Here is a 20,984-nt window from a genome sequence, read left to right on the forward strand (position 1 = left end):
GCATGAGAATCTGACATAGTCCTTTAAGAACGCCATACGCTCCATTTCGTTTTCTCAATAACACTTTTCACGTACAAATTATAAATCTAATCAAAGTGAATCCATGCATTCAATTATAGTATTTGAACGAATTGTACGTACTGCTAGCCAATAATATCGTATGATAATTGTTAATTTTTCTTTATTGATATGAAATTGAGAGAAGAATAATTATTTGATTCTAATAAAAGAAGGCAGACACAGACACAATACCTCAAAATCTACTTTTTTGAACACTGGAATCACCTCAGTCCCTCCGTGCAGCTTACCTTTGAATGCAGAAACTTTGAAATTATATTTGCTACAAGTTTTACTTGACATGCGACTAGATAAAATTGTAAAATTGAAGTTTTCTCGGATGTTTCGACTAAGCACAGAAAGCTCAAGATGAGGACACGCCTACCCGGATTACACGAGTGCGCAACTGATTGGTTGACGTTTATTGAATTATGAATTTTGCTTCTAACATCACTAGTTGAATGACTTACTTCGGACAGAAATAAAGTCCGAGTATGGAGAAGGAATTATCTCCTAGGAAGGGTTTCATGGAGCAGTGCGAGCTTGAGTAATATCTAATATCTAGTTTCCTGTGGAGTTCATAAAAAGATCTTGTGTGAAGTATTAATAATGATGCCTGAATCTCACAAAATGTGTACTCGAATAAAATTTAGTTTCTTAATCATCATCCTATTTCATGATTGTATCAATCATTACAGACTCTTGTATTATCCAATTCCGGTAGAAGATCATTTGTTTAATGTAAATTGAATGACATGTTTTTGTGACTTAAATTCAAGTGTGACCCTTGATAATCGCAGCCTTGCCTGTCACTTATCAATAATCAATAACTTTCCAATAAAAAACCTTTCCCCAGAGAGATTCTTTCTCAGTGAGGTTCAAGACAGAAATAGGAGTTTTGGGTTCCCCCACGACAAAACACTTGCAACAATCTGACAAGTAATAATTATCAATTGATGAGTTGATTACTCTTTTCTATCAGATGGACACTTGGAATAAAACTCATCAAATTTAGAATTATCTCGAGACATGCTTATTATTGACTTGAAATTGAGGTGATAATAATTGTAGAAAATATCTTGACCAAAATGTTCATCTCTTCTCCAAATAATTGCTCACAGAAACCTATCCATCAAATTATGTGGCAACCAGGGTAATTGCCTATCATTAAATGTACTTCTGAAGCAATTTATGAATCATCTGAAAATAAGCATAAGTTTTGGTATTTTCACTGTTTCCCTTGATAGAAAAAAGGAAAACTCCAGTTTGATTTTGTCATCCTTGCAAAAGGAAGTAAAACTGAGGTGTAGGGTTAAGGTATATTTCATATTCAAAAGGCCTATTGGAAAAATTGATGTGTTTATTGTGAACCACACTATTTACCCAGTATATTTATTTTAGTTTTTTATAAAACTAATGTGGTATTATTATTGGTCAATTTTGTTATGATTTGCGCAAAATTTTGTTTGAATCTTAGGAAGCTGCACTGGGAAAAGAGAGATTCCTTCAGTGATAAACATTGTATCACTGAAGGAATATGTTAGTTCAAAAATATAACTATTTTGTTCTCTATGGGCTCAACCATATTTGAAGCTTTCCCTATTATGTTTCAGCCAGTTTTACTAACACCGATTTTCTGGATGTTCGAGTTTTTACCGTCCTTATAAATTCCACCAGATTTATTGGAACACATGATCACATTTTATGATTGTTAAGTTATTTATTCAATCCAATTTATAAGGACGGCAAAAAATCTTACGTCTAAAACTAGCATTGTTTTAAAAACTTGAATTTCAAATGCAATTGGCATTAGTAGACTAGTTCAAATCATTGTCATTTTAAGTAATGTGTCTACGAAGATCAAAAAATCATTCTAGACAAAAGTTTTTTTGTTGAAACACAACCTCAAACATGGTGATAGAATGACGTGACACATTGGATTCACACGGCCTATTATATGTTGTGAAACTGTTACTGACTTGTGAAACCAATTTGTCTTCACAAATAAATATTTTTTCCACTGACTTATTTATCACAAAAATGTGTAGAAATGATGTCTTAAGGTTAGTTATTATGTGTTATACGTTAGAAAAAATATCTCCGACCGCAACATTTTCATTGATTCTTGGTGACACTTAGGGCCGGTTTCCGAGTTCGAGATCAATAAGTTCTGGACTTACAGAGTCCAGGACTAAAATAAGCGCTCGAGTCTAAATGGACTTTCTGAATCACGGGTTTATCTTCTAAACTCCGGGGTCTATTAAGTTCTCGACTTATTTGAGTTGAGGACTTTAACGCAGTAAACATGAGAAAACTCACTTTACTTTACTTTATTCTCCAAAAAACATTACAAAGAAAACGAAAAACAATAAGGGAACTTATTTATTACATTAGCAAGTTGATGTTAAATGTAGCTATATATTTATAGTTTATTAATAAGAAAGTAACATTGCTGCTAGAATAAATATAATGTCTATTATAAATAATTACGGATATTATTCGAGGGAAAATGATACCTGCATAGGTTTAAAACCAGTGCGCAGGTAGGTTATCTTGTTCACAATATTATATTGTTGTTATTTTGGCAATGGGAGACAGCTGTTTGAAGCGGGCTAATTCAAATATGAGCATGCTCTCCAAACTATTTTGTAACAATCATTTTGTGAGAGTACGTGGAGTGATCTGTGATCTAGTGTATAGAGTGCTTGCCTAGCAGCATAGAGAACCCGGGTTCAAACCCTCTCAATACCAAAAGATTTTTAACCAGATCACTCCCGGGTTATCGGATGGGCACGTTAAACTGTCGGTCCCGGCTGAAGTATGACAGTCGTAAGGCCCATCGACGGTTTAAATTATATATTCAGGCGGTAGGACCTTCCCGCAATGGACTCCCCACCAACAAAAGCCATACGAATTTACTGTGTGAGAGTATGTTTCGATGTCTTTGTAGGCATATTCAAAGCAAAACCTAACATTTTGGAACATGAATGAATAAACATTCCATTTTACCTTATGCTATCATTGATCATTGATCCTTGCCAGTGATTTTGGAACATTTTAGTAGGCTATTGAGTTGGAAAACGTATTTGTTTTGAAAAAAACTGAAATAATGATTTATTATCGTTATACATTATTATTATTATATGTTGAAAATGAGTCATTTTAAATGACATTGATCAATAACATTCACATTGGAAGATAAAATTCCAAGGCAATACTTGTACTTTTTTCTTTAAATGTTTAAGTTATGTCACAGTCGTAAAATAAGGTTAGTTTTTTACGCATAATTTTGATAGAACTTTATTCCAAAATGAACTTACAAACTATAAATTATGAATCTAGATGAATTCATCCATATAATTTTGGTATTCCATGACAGCTATTATGCTACTCATGTAATCCAAAACAATAACTGATATGTGTTTTCTTAGTTAAGTCTAGAACTTTAATTTACATCCAACTCTAGTCGAGGGTTTAGAATCACGCTGTTTTAAGTTCTTAACGATTTATGATAAACCATTGATTTGGAAAGAGACGAGAATCTAATTCAAGTCCTGGACTTATTACTCCTTTACTCAGAAAGCAAAATTATTAACTCCAGAGTTTAATGTGATCTCTGAACTCCAGGGTCTAGTTAAGTCCTCAACTACGTTAAAGCCCTGACTCTGAAATCTAATTTTCTGTCTCCAGAGTTTGAAGCCGGTTAAAGTCTAGATTTAGCTAAATCCCGAACTCGGAACCCGGCCTTAAAGTGTTTAATTATATTGTTCGATGATGAAATCAAATTTTTAAACTTCAAAATAACAATATTATAAGATCCATGATAAGATCAAATTTTTAAGAATTTTTTAACTTCAACATGACACTATTCTTCTCTCCCTATTTGTGAGTAGGTCAGTCGCTCAACTCACGTTCTTCTCAGAGTGGTATCTGGAGTGAGTGAGTGAGTGAGTGAGTGAATGGGTGAGGTAGAATAAAGATGGGATTAATAAGAGATAGTGAAGCTGTCGGTGGGTGGGGATCGTTTTATTGCGGTCCGTTATCGTGTAGATCGTTTAGTTTGATGTGGTGCGGCTGCAGTCGACCAATAGGTCTGGCCAACATCGTAAATAATTTCGCCTCAGTACACTTTTATCATAGCTAACCTTACCTAGTTGGTAGTTTGTACCCTAACGGAAATGCTGCTGTGCTGTTGATAACATAACGGACGGTATTTCTCGAACCCTACTCCCCTCTCATCCATCTGCCGACCCGTGGGCAACTGATGATATTTGCAAAAGTAAACTAAGTCCTAGTCCTTGAGGCTCGCTGTCCCAATTGCTGATGTTTTAGGACATTGAAGTTTGCTACTAGAGTAGAGTAGGGTAAAGTGAGATAAACGTTATAAAGTCAGTGGAAAAGATAGGAAGGGATTGTTGTCACTTTTCATTTTCCAACGCCTTCCATAGTGGATGGCTGTGATTTAAGTTATCCTAGTTTCCGGTATATCTTATTCAATAGATCCAAGTTCTCCCAATTTCTGGTTTATTTAATTTATTTTATTTTATTTATTATTCTAATTTCTACAGCAAAGCTCTGAAAAAATCTCATCTAATATTAATTTCTGATCCTCGTTAATAATGACCAATTCACTCTCAAATACATTTATTTTGTCAATCATCTTTCAAATCCTTATTACCTTAACCTATTTTCATGTTTCAATGTTGTACCATAGAGAAACAATTGCGTAAGTAGATATCCCATGGTATAGGGCGTATATGTCGCAACTTTTACGGTTATCTCAAGCTGATAGATAGTCCACGTAGTTCTCTCCTGTGAAGCTTTATGACGCTGATAGTCTCTCATATTGTGCCGTTCATATACTCTCACCCCAACAAAACAGTAAAAATCGACAATAATCGACAGTAATCGGCTTGGGATAACAGTAAAAGTTGCGACATAAACGCCCTATACCATGGGATATCTACTAATGCTATTGTTTCTCTATTGTTGTACCTTAATGACTAAGATTGAATATTCTGGTTTTTTGGTACTATACTTATTTCTACATAGTCTATAATGCTACCTATAGTCTGTTAACAATTTGGCAACGTAAATTAAATTTTAAATCTGAGTACCCTTTTAAATTATTTCGTCTCGACATGTTTCGGCTACTAATGCCATTTCCAAGTTGATATATAATTTTATTTATATTCAAAAGTAGCCCTAAGGAAAAAAGATAATTTGGCAACGGTTTGGAATTGGAAAATGATAGAGCTTTCCTCTTCCACTAATGACAAACAAGGATAACAAACTTTAGAACGTGAATCTTTATCGAAGTTAGTTGATTCCGTTTTTGAATGGTAATTTATGATTATGAAATTGGTTTGTGAGGGATTCATCTATTCATTCATTCACCCATCCATTCAACCGATGACAAGAAAGTAATAGGTTTTGACGGTTTCGAAATGAATTGTGTCATCTATCAAAGAATTGTGATGATTGTTAGAATGAAATACTGATAAAACGAATTTCCTAATTTTTCAATCATTCATTCAAGTAATTGGACAATGTAATAGACATATTCAGACTATCGTTGATAGCTATAGTGAGGTCCACGTTAAAATTGCAGTGGAGAGAGATAGAAGAAAGACGTTACCGATCCTCTGTCTTTTAAATGCCTTCTATGGAGGGTAACTGATACCGTTTTATTGATGTAACATTAACTGTTCATTCTCGTTCAAAATAATCAAATATATTTTATCAAGCAAGAAATTATATATTCAATGATTTCATAATGAATTTTCATAATAAGATTAATATTTTTTTAATCAATTATATTTCTACATTGTTAAAAAGCAATCTGGCAACAGAGCAAAGCGAGTAAGAGATAGCGCTATCCGCATTGTTGAATGATAGACAAGGATAGCAATACCATTGCCAATCAAACACTGCCATTAAAAAGTGAACCTCACTATAGTAACAATTACTCCTATTGAATTGTAAAAGTAGTCTAATTATTATCAATCCATGATATATGGTGGAGGAACCCATACCGAATGGGAATAGTAAGAGGGTTCGAAACCCTCATGAATATTTTGAAATTTTAACGAAGTGTTACATAAATTGTGAGAGTAGGCTGTTTATAAGACTGTGAACAATGTTCCATAAAATAAAATAGTATCGAGGTTGATTGGTAAAGAGGACTTAAATGTCCTAAAAAAATCACAACCACTGTGATTTGTGATTAGTGTAGTGTAGTGTTTCTCAGGCTTAGAACGAAAACACCTAGTTTGTAACTCTCCAACACAAAAGAGTTGAGTGTTTTGTTACAATTGACTTTTCGAATAGGTTAACGGATTAACCAACATTGTGATAAGGTGTAACTCTTGTCATCACACTCTCCAACCTTTTTCTCTCCGTCTGACAAATCCATCAGCGGAAAACGGCACTGGTGAGTGTCACGATGCAATTTGAATGTTTGCAGTGAAATTTTCCGGTATTTGTTCTTCGCTAAATTAACAGTGTACAACATGCAATTATTTGAAGTGGTAAGTGACGTGTCCTGAGAAAAAGGCATGGATATCAGCTGGCTAAGTAAGATGTTAGCAGAAGATGATTATTATGCAGAGACAATACTCGAGTGGTGGTGAGAGAAATTGGCGAACAGTGTCTTCCTCCACTAAAGTGTAATTCCTTATGGAAATAGTACTCTCCCCTTTTAACCAATGCTGAAAGTTTGGAATGAAACTTACTGTTGGAGGGGTATTCTAATTGGATGATTCTATCCAATCGTGGTGAAGCTTCACTGGTGGAGCAGCGAAGAAAGACTGGCGCTTACCGAGAGCGCAAGACGTGAAAATTAGTGTCTGATTTCTGCACGACCGAAGAAGACTCTGGATTGGCAATGGCGATCGTTGAAACCCCATTATCAAAACGTTAGCAAACAAGGAGGGTGGTACCCTCTCCATTCGAGGAAGCAGCAAATCAAATAGTGAGAACCAAATACTCACACACACTCACATCAAATGCACGAAAACCTCAACACTGTTTACTCAAGACAAGTTTCCTACAAGAATTTCACTACTAAGTCTCAGCATAGTTTGAATGGAATGAGTTGATAGTTTTTTCGAGGATATCTGACAGTTTTAAGTGAATTTCAGTGTAGCAGCTGCACTGTTCTCACCTTGTTTTCCGTTGATGGTGTGGGAAGTGGAAGCGTTTTCCACGGCAGCAGGTAAATAAGACGCACTTTAAACTATCAGCTTGTCGACGTCTATTTGGACAGCAACACTAAAAAAACGTGAACGTTCAGCTAGAAGAGAGGGGAAGGACTGAAGAGTTGATGTATCAACATTTTTAGGATAGAATTTTGGTTCCTAATATTTTGTAACTGAATGTTTAAATGAATAGAAATTTAGTTTTTAGAATATATAAATTATTCGCACCATCCATTGCTTCAGTTTTGGTGTACCAGAGATTGATAATAGTATAACACCTGAAACTGGTATGGATATCAATGAGTGCTCTATCTTAACAGATGTAGTTCTAGCAAAATTCGTTCATAAATGAATAAATTATTGCTGTATAAAAATAGGAAATGACTTATCAGACACTCTCTATTATAGAGGTGTTATACTAATATCTAGATTGTAGATATTCTTGTGGTTGTGGCAACTAGGAGTGTTTTCATCCAAATAGAAAACATCCCAAATTATGATCATACATGTTTGTAGAACATAAATGAGAATATAAATCTCAGTACCCTTTTAATTTATTTGTCAGAACATGTTTCGTACATTAATGCCTTTTTCAAGTGATTTTGGCATTAATATCCTAAACATTTGTCACGTTATTCTTTATATTTAAATAACGATTAGCCTCCTGCTTGGCATCAGTCGGTAAAGCATGAGATTTGGTATAATTAGGTCGTGGTTTTCTAATAGTATTCAGTCTTAAAAAATCTTGATAGGCCTAGATATGGGCTTCTCCTATAACTCTTGTAATTCAATAAATAATAAATATATATATAAATGATACTTATACTATAGTGTTGAGGAATAAAAAATAAATTGCACACCATGAAAGTTTCATACATATATTACACAAATAATGCAAAGATCAATCGAGGCAAAAAATATATATATAGAGCGATAAAAAATATAATATAAAAATAGAACAATAATTGAAGTCAATAAAAATATCACAGGCTAACTTTATATTCTAGATTATGGCACGAATCATTACCATGTGCCTTTATCTTAAAATCATATGCATTCTTTTGCATGTAGCTGCGATATGCACTTGCTAATACTTGTCGACTTGGATAATTCAATCAAAAAATGTGTGCTCTAAGATCAGCTTGATAAGTTAGCCACTAATAATCCAAATATATATTATATATTAAAATCTCTAGTATTTAGTAGATTTATTTGTATCTAATATACATTTTTATCTCAGGGTGCAAGATTCGGCACCTGACGGAATAGGTAGAGCCATTCATCTAGTGAATTAGAACTATGATAAATTATCGCAAATTGTATTGCAAAAAATTAAATATTATATGCATATGTTTTAATAGCCTAGATTTCGTACTTCTTTGATTAAATAGAAATTTCTAAAAATATTGATCTATATATTTTCTTTCAATTAAATACCTTTAATACTAATTTTTTACTTGCGCAAGTATTACTCTTATTAATTTCTCAATTTATAATAACCCTTTCGGCGAGCTAGCTTTGATCATCAGATTAATTCGAAGCACTAGGGCGCCCATCACTAAATTCAAATTTTAATCACTCACGTGTCGAAAATCTTCTTGTAAGCCGCCGATGTCGATCCAACTCCATGTGGTCCGGGAATATGGTAGCCGGAATCGTCTCCTCCAAGGGGTTATAAATTTAATTAAAATGAAAAATGACTTCTGCTTCACAATAGCATCACGAAGTCTTTTAAGAAATTTAATAATTTACTTTAACTTTAATTTTTACAAAATTATTAATAAGGTACTTCGCTCTAAAATATTTGGGGTCCTCTTATGGTGGCATCTGGCTGGCGAGTGCTGGTTCTTCCTTCTCAAGTTTTACAGATCCTCTTTCCGACTTTCAAATTAGCATAAAATTTAAATATCCCAATCCTCCGCCATTAAATTCAAATAGATCTTACAAAAAATGCCAAAATATTGCTTAGATTATATGATTAATAATTTCTTTGCATTCGAGCCATATTGATAACATAGATTACACAAATTTTTACACAAAATCTAGTACATTTATATAAATATATATAAATATTTTTGAATTGGCCTACAGTTGCCGCCTATTAACTGCCGTTTTACTATTGGTGCATGCAAATTTTATTCGGTATTCATGCGCCTGGTAACTCTTATTTCCTGAATACATTAAATTATTTTATTTGGTTTTTTATTTATGCTCTTTGCATGCTAGTTAATATTCTATACATTAATATTATTCCATGCTACCTAATAATTAGCCACGTGGACGGGTGTTTTTTCACATTGCACACCATCCGAATGCAATAAAGCTCTGCCAAGGGGTTTTGGTCAGATTCTACGTTCCTCGGTTTGATCGATCTCTAGGTCACCGATCCGTGAATACATGTACATAACCTCAATCTTCAAATATTTTATATAATAATCTATTTATGAGCAATAAACTTCCTTCAAATCCTTTTTAGGTTCTTGTACCATCTAGCCAGAACAAGCTGATGCTATCTAATCTTGGTTATTATCTGCTTGGCGATATTAGCCAATTACTTTATATTTAGACCTATTACTATTTCTGTTAGGGCTTTTTATCTACCCAGATTTAATATGTTACACGCGCCCCTGGGTTTGAATTCAAAATATTTGAGAATCACAATGTTTTTAATGAAAACCCACCCTTCAATACATCGATATACACTATACTTTATTTATAAATTATACTCTCCTACTTCTATCACAGTTCGCAGACATATTTGCTGCATCTCCTTTATACCTTTATCAAATACAATAACAAATTCTCCTCCTCAGCACACATAAAATATCATAAATATAAACTTCTAAACGTACTCCTCCTGACAACACTTAAAACATAGTAATTTTTAAATTCGCCGCTTGCAGGGCCGCCAACTTAACTACACACATTTCATAATTCTCACAAATGATTCCTTTTAGACAATAATTTCGATTCACAAATTCTGGGCTTATATCTTAGAGTATTTCTTAGGTCTTAATATAAATAATTTTCTATACATCAGTTACAATACTTTTCTTTTGTTAATGGCTCTTTGGTTTTTTGGTAGCTTGTATTCACTTTAACTCTTTTCCGGTAACAAACGTGGCATAATTAAAAGTAATAAATATAAAACATATAAATAAATATACGACATTAATAAATATAATAAATAACAATAATAAATAACTTTTTGGGTACAGTATTTTTCATAATCATATGTTTGCAGGCATTACATATTTGATTCAGGTGGCCTTGCCCAGCTGGTCACTGGTTCTACATAATTTGCTGTCGAATTTCATAATTATTAACCTAACTGCTCAATTTTTTCTCTTAAAAAGGTAATTAACAAATTTTAATTTTACTATCCCCGCTTGTGTCCTTTTTTATCTGATGTATATAATTTAATTACATATTTAAAAGTTATTCTTTTTCTTATTGCAGGCTTCTAACGGCTGGAAGGAATTAAAACATTGGATTGTTGCCACGCGGTCCTATACCAAGATTAAATTTATTAAGGAAGGTTAGTAATCGGTTTGATAATAATGTTTTCCTTGATTTCTTATCATATTTATTTGAAATTCGACGATATTGCATGTGGAAATGTTGTGATTTACTTGCATCTTCTTGCATTCTGTTTGTAGATGTTGTAGGCTGGTGAGGTTATCTGCTGTTGATTTGTGAGACTGTCCTATTGATAACTTATCCTTCATAAATTTAAAGCCCTGGTATCTTGTATACTCCTTTAAACAATTCCTTGATTCATTAATGGTAGTTCCTTTCAATCCATTCTTATTCCAATCATCATGTAGTTTTAATTCATCTTTCCCCTTATATTCATTTAATATTCTTGATCTCGGTTCATTATAACTCATTATGCTCAAGACAATAAACATTTTTATAATAATATTAAATTTCCAATTATCAATCATAGATTCATTTAATAATAACAATACAATATTTTTCGTCCTATCCACAACACAATCTTTTATTAATATCACAGCCATCGTAACAAACATTAAACACCATATCAAAACATTTATCAACTTCTTAACAATATAATCACTCAACATATAGCCAGGTACTTCCATTTTATTAGTATAATTCCTTATTTCTCTCACTCTTCTTAGACACTTTCCATTCTTCATTAGCTCCCACAAGTAATCCAATCTATTGTCCGCGCATGAATCGATAGTAGTCCTTCTAATAGCTTCGGTTCTATCCCATTTATTTGATCTGTTTTTCCGGTCACATCGCTGATTTGCCTTCTTGAAGCGAATGTGCCGCGGATGCACGCCGTCGGTCCGCTCCTGTCTTCCACGGTGTCGGTCCGGTGTCCTCTTCGGGCGTTTGAACCGGGCATGCGGCTTCCATCGGCGCGCGCGGTTCCTCCTTCGTCGCTTCTTCCGCCTCCGGGCCTTGCGATGCATCTTCTTCTTCTCCCGTATGCCGTCCTCTCCGTCCTGATGTCGGCCGTCCGGTGTCCTCGGGCGCTTGCGTCTCCGGGCCTTGCGGTGGTCGCTCCTTTTGTCCGGTAGTCCGTCCTCCTTGGTGTCAGCCTCTTGGTCAAAAATTTTGGGTTCCTTGGGGTGCCTTGGTGGGGTCGAATGATGCGCGGGTGCGGTGGCGGTCTCCTCCTGGTAACTATTTATTTTTGGCAGTGGTGGGATTTCAGCATTATTATAATGTATCGGTTCTTGTTGTAGGGTTGTGGCCGGTAATGATTCTTCGGCGGCGAGTTGCTCTTCAGTGGGAAACAGAATACTTAAAATGGGTTGTTGTTTGCGGCTGGCTTTAATTGCATGTTGGCGGCGGTTTTTTGTGGTAGGCTGTCTTGTATGGGCTCCTGTGTGTCTGGTGGTGGGTTATCTTGTGTTTCTTGTTGATTTAATCCTGTTGCATGCGCTAATGTATAAGTTGTACTAATTTGATGAGGTGGTGGTTTATAATTTCTGTTGTAATTATTCTGAGTGTGATTTTTATTATTTGAGTTTAATCGATCACGGCCATCATAGTGATTCTTACGATTGCTCTGCTGGGCATAGTGGTTGGTTGTGCGATTTTGAAATTTTTCATTATTCCAGTTACCATTTTGCCTGTGCTCATAGCGGCGTTCAAATTGAGGAGCAGATCGGTAGCGATCATATGATACCGGTTCATAATTTTGGCTGTTATGCGGATTAAATTTTGAATTATGTTGATTTGATGCGTATCTCTGGTCTGAGCGGTGGTTTGATATTGCCATTGCAGACTGTATGCCATATAAATGATTAATCAGCTGCTTACAATCAGTAATGGGTTGTGTGGCGAGTGCCATTCTAACTTGATACGGTAGCTTCTTTAAAATAATACTTGCTAATGCCGATTCATTAATGGGCTCGCTCAATTGAGAATTTTTAAACTGTAGGGCAGTGACGAAAGTGGTACATGCACCGTCTAAGTTAGGGTTGAAATCGCATGATATGATGTCCGCTAGCACGTCCAACTGTTTACTTCTGCTCCAATACTGTTCCAGGAAGACAGCGACAAACTCATCCAATGATGTAAATTCATGGGCTCTACTCCGAAAAAACATCAGGGGTTCGCCAATCAATAAATTAGTCAAACGGAGACGCCAAAAATTCCAAGAGGTAGGTGCAAGAGTTTGTACTAATTTTATCTGATCAATGAATGGTTGAGGTTGCAAATGGCGATCAGTGTTATCAAATTTTCCTAGTCCTTGTAATATACTATGTACGTTGAGGTTGTCTGTTTGAATTCCTTGAGGTCGTTGTTGAATATGATTTTCTAATGCTGTTATTTTTTCCTGTGTTATCTGCCATTGACTATTATGTGTAATTTTATTTGCGTTTATTTCTTGATTTAATTGAGTCAGAGTGGATTTTTGAATTAGTAGAGTTCCGTTTAAAGCTTTACAGGTTTCTGTGTTTTGATTTATATCAGAATTTAGGTGAGCTATTTGTGTAGATTTACTATTCTGTTGTTTATTTATGGAAATGAGTTGACTATTGTTCCTGTTTGTAGCTATTTCATGAATTTGTGAAGTGTTTTGTGCTGGTAGGTTATCTATTCTTTCCGCAGTCTCCTTACCCATTCTTACCGATGTATCCTTCAGTGATTCCCGCATTTCCTTCATTTCCGCCTTTAAGTTCTTCATTACTGTGGTCATTGTTTTTTCTAAACTATTAGAAAATGACTTGATCATCCCCTCTACTATAACCCTCCTTATTGCTTCTTGGGAGACATTTAACGGTTTATTACTGTTCACAGGATTCTTGGCGGTGATTGAAGATATCTGGGCGTTGGACTCCATCGCGCCCCCCTCAGCGTCGATCTCCGCTACTATCGCCGTCTGCAGTGTGTCTGCTACCTTACTTTGCGTGGACGAAAAGAGACTCATATTTTAAAAATGGATTAAGTGTCAAGTGTTTGTTAAAAAGTGAAAGTTTTGGCCAACCAGGCATTAATAAGGACACAAATGAGGATAGGCCTATGGACATTACAAGCCAGGTAACCTATTTATTACTTAAGCTCTTATAATATAATAATACTATTCATTGATTTCTGACTAGCAGTTTAGGCCTATAAAATATAATAGCTCTCTCTATAAAATATATTTTCTTTTTTTACAATAACAATAATAAAAATTTCTTTAAAACATATAATTTCTCTTTATTTAAAGCTATTGATTCCCCAAAAAGTAATACAAATTTTACTTCACCAGTTTTCCTCAATACTCGTATAAGTTATCTATAATTTTCAATATGGTTATTGACTTAATTTCAAATAATTATTCAATGAGCTTGGCTCTCATCATCAGTCCCACGTTGGTACGACATGTCTTTGTGCCGTATCCGTGGCCCCACGTTGGGCGCCATGTCTTTGTGTCACGTTATTCTTTATATTTAAATAACGATTAGCCTCCTGCTTGGCATCAGTCGGTAAAGCATGAGATTTGGTATAATTAGGTCGTGGTTTTCTAATAGTATTCAGTCTTAAAAAATCTTGATAGGCCTAGATATGGGCTTCTCCTATAACTCTTGTAATTCAATAAATAATAAATATATATATAAATGATACTTATACTATAGTGTTGAGGAATAAAAAATAAATTGCACACCATGAAAGTTTCATACATATATTACACAAATAATGCAAAGATCAATCGAGGCAAAAATATATATATAGAGCGATAAAAAATATAATATAAAAATAGAACATAATTGAAGTCAATAAAAATATCACAGGCTAACTTTATATTCTAGATTTATGGCACGAATCATTACCATGTGCCTTTATCTTAAAATCATATGCATTCTTTTGCATGTAGCTGCGATATGCACTTGCTAATACTTGTCGACTTGGATAATTCAATCAAAAAATGTGTGCTCTAAGATCAGCTTGATAAGTTAGCCACTAATAATCCAAATATATATTTATATATTAAAATCTCTAGTATTTAGTAGATTTATTTGTATCTAATATACATTTTTATCTCAGGGTGCAAGATTCGGCACCTGACGGAATAGGTAGAGCCATTCATCTAGTGAATTAGAACTATGATAAATTATCGCAAATTGTATTGCAAAAAATTAAATATTATATGCATATGTTTTAATAGCCTAGATTTCGTACTTCTTTGATTAAATAGAAATTTCTAAAAATATTGATCTATATATTTTTCTTTCAATTAAATATCTTTAATACTAATTTTTTACTTGCGCAAGTATTACTCTTATTAATTTCTCAATTTATAATAACCCTTTCGGCGAGCTAGCTTTGATCATCAGATTAATTCGAAGCACTAGGGCGCCCATCACTAAATTCAAATTTTAATCACTCACGTGTCGAAAATCTTCTTGTAAGCCGCCGATGTCGATCCAACTCCATGTGGTCCGGAATATGGTAGCCGGAATCGTCTCCTCCAAGGGGTTATAAATTTAATTAAAATGAAAAATGACTTCTGCTTCACAATAGCATCACGAAGTCTTTTAAGAAATTTAATAATTTACTTTAACTTTAATTTTTACAAAATTATTAATAAGGTACTTCGCTCTAAAATATTTGGGGTCCTCTTATGGTGGCATCTGGCTGGCGAGTGCTGGTTCTTCCTTCTCAAGTTTTACAGATCCTCTTTCCGACTTTCAAATTAGCATAAAATTTAAATATCCCAATCCTCCGCCATTAAATTCAAATAGATCTTACAAAAAATGCCAAAATATTGCTTAGATTATATGATTAATAATTTCTTTGCATTCGAGCCATATTGATAACATAGATTACACAAATTTTTACACAAAATCTAGTACATTTATATAAATATATATAAATATTTTTGAATTGGCCTACAGTTGCCGCCTATTAACTGCCGTTTTACTATTGGTGCATGCAAATTTTATTCGGTATTCATGCGCCTGGTAACTCTTATTTCCTGAATACATTAAATTATTTTTATTTGGTTTTTATTTATGCTCTTTGCATGCTAGTTAATATTCTATACATTAATATTTATTCCATGCTACCTAATAATTAGCCACGTGGACGGGTGTTTTTTCACATTGCACACCATCCGAATGCAATAAAGCTCTGCCAAGGGGTTTTGGTCAGATTCTACGTTCCTCGGTTTGATCGATCTCTAGGTCACCGATCCGTGAATACATGTACATAACCTCAATCTTCAAATATTTTATAATAATCTATTTATGAGCAATAAACTTCCTTCAAATCCTTTTTAGGTTCTTGTACCATCTAGCCAGAACAAGCTGATGCTATCTAATCTTGGTTATTATCTGCTTGGCGATATTAGCCAATTACTTTATATTTAGACCTATTACTATTTCTGTTAGGGCTTTTTATCTACCCAGATTTAATATGTTACACATTTTGTGACAAAATAATTTAAAAGGGTACTGAGATTTATATTTTTATTTATATCAAAAGTAACCCTAAATAAAAAATACAATGTTTTGTATATTATGTTTATATATTTTGTATATCAATGTTCATATTTATATTAAAAGTAACCCTAAAGAAAAAATACAATGTTTTGCAAAACTTATAATTTAACCGGTTGCTTCTAGAAGAATACAATTTCCATCACAGTAACTGAGCATCTAAAAACGGAAGTGACTTCTGAAGCTTAAATGCCTCAGGGTCTTTGTTGTCAAATGCTAATCGAATGAGTTCCAAAACAATATAAATAATGTAATAAGCGGTTTGTCAATTGGCTCACTTATAGCTGTGAGTATATTTCGATTTTCTCATTTATTTTGATTACATTTCGAGGCACAGTGTGTGTTTGCAGGTTAAGGAATTATGTCAGTGTCAAAACGTGTCAACAATTTTATGAGCGAATTGCATGCAAGTGAGATGGGCAGCTGAGTGTGCATTTGCATAAAGAAATTGGGTCCTACAGCCATTCTCGGCACTCAACGCTTTTTCCATGGTGAGATTCGCTTCAGACTGTCAGCAATGTTTGAATGGGTGGCATTGATGGCGATACGTGAAGAATGCTGACAGTTTGAAGTGGATCTCACTCCAGTTGTAGACAGTGAAGTGAAGAAGCCGGTGAGGACTACACGAAATGCCGATGCCGACCCAGTGCCATCAACTTGCTAACGGGTTGCTTCCATTGCTACGTTGCTTCCTACCACTTTTAGAGTTGGTCAAGAATCTGGATGGAATTGTTGATGTGGATAATATTTTTCTGGGGAATTTTGTTCTAAAAATACTTGATCTTATGTATCATGTAGAATATCATGACCATAAATTTTGTTTTAAGAAGTTTGTTAGAAGTATATCAATCTAAATTGAAGTATATCACAATATTCAAAGTGAATCATTGTTTTACAGTTTCAAGTGATAAGTAAGTGTTAATTTGTTATTCAATTTGGTTTGAAAACAATCTAAATTCGAACTTTTCTGTTTTCTAATGTTTGGACTGAAAATTGGACCAAAATTCAAGTGAAAGGAACATAACCTACTTTTTGGACTATTTATCGGGGAAGAAATTGTTTTGGGCTGTGCCTGTTAATCCTCCCCTAATCATTTTAAATATTTGTGTTCTATTTATCAATAAATGAATACAAATAGACTATACTTCTATTCTTTCGTACTCCGGAGCAAAGCTCGGTGCCCCGCTATTAAATATAATAGGTATGACATAATATAGAATAATATTGGAATAAATGTTAATCTTAATAAATTTATCATAAAATTTACTCACTTGTAAATGGCACTAACATGTTTAAACTTGTTGTGAATAGAGTTTTCAATAAAAGGTATTTAGATTTTTTCCTGATAAATATAAGAGTAGGCCCTTCCAAAACTCTAATCCTAAATGGGCTTTGTTGGATGTTCTCGTTGGTTTTGCGTTCACGAATTCAAATTTAGATTCTAATAAAATTGATGATTTATCAACCATTAAACTCATTTTTCGACCTACTAGAAAAATTATAGAATCGTACCTTCTTAAGATAATCCATTGAGTAATAATCCAACTGTATCAAATATCATATTTAAATTGAGTCTTACACTAAGCGTACACCGGTTAGTCAAGACAAGACTAGTCACGTTTAGTCACAATACTTCACTTAGTTGCTCATGAAGACATGTCTAATTGCGTGACCATTCAGTGTGAGTTGCATCATAAGCAACAATGTGAAGTATTGTGACTAAACATGTCTTGTCTTGTCTTGACTAACTGGTGTGCGCCTAGCTTAAATTAAGTGTGAAAAATTTTGATAATTTGTTTGGGTTATTAAACTTGAGGATGTAGGTATCAGGCTAAAATTGGAAATTATTTGCAAGAATAAAAATACTCACAAAGAGTATGAATAATAAATATACTACAATATTAAAAATAATCATTCAAACTTAATGTCTATTCCTATTATCAGAATTCAGTTTGAACACTTCTCACATATACCATCTCAAAATTCTCCTTTAAAATATCGCATTATGTTCATTGAATTCAATGAAGCAATTCATCTATCTCTTACATTAATGATCCATGACATTCGGCAAGTACTGTAGTATCCTCTCAAGCTTTAGAAGTCGTTCACACTAATAAAAATTATTAATCGAACAAGTTTATAACTTGCCGAAAAAACAAATGAAACCTGGACAAATTATAAAAAAAAAATCAAAAAAAAATCATAAAAAATTATAAAAAAATCAAACAAATAATACCTGGACAAATTGGACTGCATTTATAAATCAACTCCTTTATTGCGGCGGCTTGCAGCGATGCAATGCAGTCTAATCTCAACTCAGAAGCAGTCTAATTATTCACTGTTTAAGCAGTCTATATTATTCACTCTTTGTTACGTTATATGAAATCGAGTCACTCCATTAATTGCCAGCTTTAGATATGCATCTGAGTGACTCATCCGGCAGCCGATTTGTCATGCAGTGGTTGGTGTGGCAGGTTTGGAGAAATGCGAGCAACAAGAAAACAGCGGGTAATCCAAGAACAACGTTTCAAATTGGTCCACCATTTTGGACAGACGAGAACGTCACCCTCAAATAAAGAATTGTGGCTAAAATGTCGTGCCATTGTGAGTTTCAGATCTGTCACCCTATCTGCACTTTTCATCTAAACCAGAAACACTATACACATAAATGCTGTCACAGTCCTGGCCATCTATAATAATCATTCTCTTCTTCCCCACCCCCCTCCTCAACCCATACATACACCACATACACACACACACACACACACACACACACACACACACACACACACACACACACACACACACACACACACACCCAAATTGTCTGACCATTATCCTCGGTTAATTAATTATCCTTATCTTGGTGCTATTTTCTCCTCAACAAGAAACAATTCATTTATTGTGTGGTGGCGTGTCTATTGCTTAACTTGGACACATTGTTGGTCCAGCTGTAATGTGACCTCTGTACAAATTAGGTTTGTAGCTGGATCTATCAATCATCTTAATTTTGTCATGCGTTGGAATTTTGTATCGAAGGTTTCATCTGATACATGGTCTGGAATGGAACAGTTCAAATTGTGTTAGTGTGGTTCTGACTGTAGCTTCAGGTGTATTGACTGTAGCTGTAAATTTGAGAAGATGAGATGCTCTAATTTAAATTTTTCCCCTTATAAAGTAGGAGTGCACTAAATGAATGTAAAATTCCAGCTTCTGGATAAAATATTCAGGTATCTAGAAAACTGAAAAGAACTTCAAATACTGGTGGTAATCTCTTGATGCTACGAACGTTATTAACTTAGCTTACAGCGTCACAGCGTAATTTTACTTCAATTATTGTAAAAATTCTTCTGTTTTTAATAATGCACACATTGGAAGTAATATAGAAAATCGGGGCACCGAGCTTCGCTCGTTATTTATTTATTGTCTTTTGATAAACCGAACACAATTCTTTAAAATGATTACTGAAAGTACTAACAGGCACAGCCCAAAACTGTTTTTTTCCCAAATTTTTATTTATACACTATAAATAGTCCAAAAGTAGGTTATGTTCTATGCACTTGGATTCAGGTTCAATTTTCTGTTCAACATTTGAAAACAAAAATTTCATAATCTAGATTATATACAAATCAAATTGAATGACAAAATAACACTCACTAATCACTTGAAATTGTCAAATAATGATCAAGTTTGAAAATTATGATATACTCTAGTTTAGGATGATTATCATGTCATGTCAACAAATCAGATTGTGTTGATCAAATCGATTAGAAATAATTATCTAGCTAGATAAAATTTCTCGCTGATTGATTATGATTACACAGCTGGAAATAATTCTGTCTCTCTCCCACACAGACACACGCATCTTCTGTTATCGAGAGACGACAAAATTATCATCTGTTTTCCAAGGATGAATTATTCCTTTAATGTCGTTCAGCGAGTTTTCCAAAGAATGAGACCTAGTGCAAACGAATCTTTATATCATAAACCTACTATGTTCCAAATTTCGTGAAAATCGTTAGAGCAGTTTTCGAATCCGTAAAACATAAATAACCAGATATAAAAATAACCAGATACATACAGAAATTGCTCGCTTACTATAATAGGATATTAAAAAGTGGTATAGGATATACCTCTTATTAAAAATAGTGTACATACTCTAATTAAAAAATCAAATCCAATTTATAGAAAATGTATCAGAATATGTTCTCGTGCAAATAGGTGGACCAAGCAGCAAAGGTTTAAAGAAGCAGGAAAACTTCACAGGAAATCCAGAATATAATGATACTATTATAAGATAATAATGTCTCAATGTACATCATTGCCATTTAATGCGAGTTTAATTTTTCATTATTCGTCTTGTTTTTGATTGGTACTAAAGATATCACTAGAAATTCCTCCTATGATAAGAAAGTTTCCGGGTGTGCTTACTGTTATATATTGCAGTTATTGAATAATAATCATCACATTAATCTCTATATATGCTTCCAAATTTTCAACTAAGTTTTCCCTGTAGGGTCTGCTGTTTGGCTAGGGCTTTGCCCCCTCAATCTTTATATCTATCGATGAGCTGGACGAACGAATGGTTGCTGGTATCTTGGATTTTTATTGCTCTGGAAGAATTCTGTACAACGGACTGTACCATACAACGTTGAGTTCCAGGCGTTTAGTAAAACTTGAATCGTATGCAACTCTTCTCCTTGTGGCCTCCCTCATTTAGATGGTTTATAAATACTTGTAAAATTTGAAACGCATTTTC

The 20,984-nt window shown here is 34.0% G+C and overlaps 1 protein-coding gene across 3 annotated transcripts in view; it reads left to right on the forward strand.

Moving 5' to 3' along the window:
- The window catches only part of LOC111059681 (lysine-specific histone demethylase 1A), a 449,197-nt gene that overhangs the window by 319,662 nt on the left and 108,551 nt on the right, over positions 1–20,984 (forward strand). The window lies entirely within an intron of this gene.

This window comes from Nilaparvata lugens, chromosome 7 (assembly GCF_014356525.2).
Source record: "Nilaparvata lugens isolate BPH chromosome 7, ASM1435652v1, whole genome shotgun sequence".
Classification (NCBI taxonomy): domain Eukaryota; kingdom Metazoa; phylum Arthropoda; class Insecta; order Hemiptera; family Delphacidae; genus Nilaparvata; species Nilaparvata lugens.